This window comes from Poecilia formosa, unplaced genomic scaffold (assembly GCF_000485575.1).
Source record: "Poecilia formosa unplaced genomic scaffold, Poecilia_formosa-5.1.2 Scaffold397, whole genome shotgun sequence".
Taxonomy (NCBI): domain Eukaryota; kingdom Metazoa; phylum Chordata; class Actinopteri; order Cyprinodontiformes; family Poeciliidae; genus Poecilia; species Poecilia formosa.
The window spans coordinates 393,945-395,414 of record NW_006800336.1 but is presented as its reverse complement, the minus strand read 5'-3'; the positions used below and the strand labels follow the sequence as shown (position 1 = coordinate 395,414).

The following is a 1,470-nucleotide window of genomic DNA, read 5'->3' as shown; positions in this document are numbered from 1 at the left end:
ATGTTTCTGTCAGAAATAAAACATCAATATTATGCTCGGTGATGAAATCATTAATTAATAGAGCTTTAGCACAGAGAGATCTCCAGTGACTTCTGGCAGTATTGAGCTTTTAACCTTGTAAATGTTCTCCTGTCTTTGTGTCACTGTGTTTCTTCTTCTTGCCGTTTCTGTCCTTAACAGTAATTGACCACAATATTCCTCCATTTTCCTAAGCTTTCTGACCACCAGAGAGACCAGTCTGCCATGACATCCTTTTCAGTCTGGTTCAGAAAGTTCTGCACCCTCAGTTCCTCCAGCTGTGGCTGCAAGGCAATCCTCACTGAATCAAGGCAAAGTTGGATAGAAAAAAGGGACAAAATTCCTGCACAACCATGTGAGAAGCTCCTTCAGAAAACAACCACTTCAGGTTATTTATGCTGAAGTGGCTTCAACCTATTGATTCAGGAGGCTTCTCCTGATTGTATTTGCAGTCAGAGAAACTTTCACCTTCCCATCACTATTATATACTCACTCACTATAACTATATGTGGCTGTCTGACTGACTGTTATAACAACAGTATGCATACACATGGTGAATGTGTACAATGTGAATTCATGAAAGGACAGAGCCTGAACAGAAGCATAAAGCGTGAAGTGCCATATTCAAGGAAAACTCCATTCCAGGTCACATCACTGAATAAATGCAGAATTCACTGGATCGCCTCTCCTGTCAACTCCTGTACGATTATCCTGATTGTAGAGACTGAAAAAGCATGTCATGGCAGACTGGTCTCTATGGTGGTCAGAAAACGTTTTTTTCTTGGCTCACAATTACTTTATATGCTTTGATTTTTACTAATAAATCTGGTGAACATCTTCCCAGATATCTCCAAGACAATATAGTTTCTGTGCATAGAGCTTATCACATTCGCATTGAATGTGTTTCACGTTCTCGTAAGAACAGGTATTACAGTCTAAAACAAAACACAACTCAGAAAAGCTGAGTCACTCTTACCTATGAACAGATAAGAGTTCATAGGTACATTGAAGTGTTTGATTAAGGCTTCTATTTTGCTGATTTGAAAAGATTGCACCCCTCTGAATGAAACAAAAGTATTTCAATGCTTTGCAAAGATGCTAAAGCCAAAGTAAATGTTGAAGTGATTTCCAGCCACTGTTTGAAACACAGCCTGTTTTTTTTATTATTATTTTTATTTTTAGACAGGAGGACCTATTACAGAGTTCATGGTTTAAAACCACAGGTGATGAAGGAATGACCAGCGAACAGCAAGCACACTTCAGTAATTACAATTACTGACTTGCCCTTGTGAGCCTGTCGGAAACCTTCATACTGAACTAAATAAATGCTTTTAGCTTTCCTGCTGTTTCAGCCTCTCAGGTCAGTTGGTTTTACTTAAGAAATGACATCACAAAAATCAGAAAGTCTCAGCGATCAAATCGTTCTAACTGGACCGGAGTAAAGTGGATACA

The 1,470-nt window shown here is 38.8% G+C and overlaps 1 long non-coding RNA gene across 1 annotated transcript in view; it reads left to right on the top strand.

The window, feature by feature from the left end:
- Positions 1-798, top strand: part of LOC107833494 (uncharacterized) — a 16,111-nt gene extending 15,313 nt beyond the window's left edge. Inside the window, exon 3 of the long non-coding RNA XR_001659240.1 lies at positions 786-798. This is a non-coding gene — a long non-coding RNA (uncharacterized LOC107833494). The remainder of the gene's footprint in view (positions 1-785) is intronic.
- Positions 799-1,470: the final 672 nt, after the last annotated feature.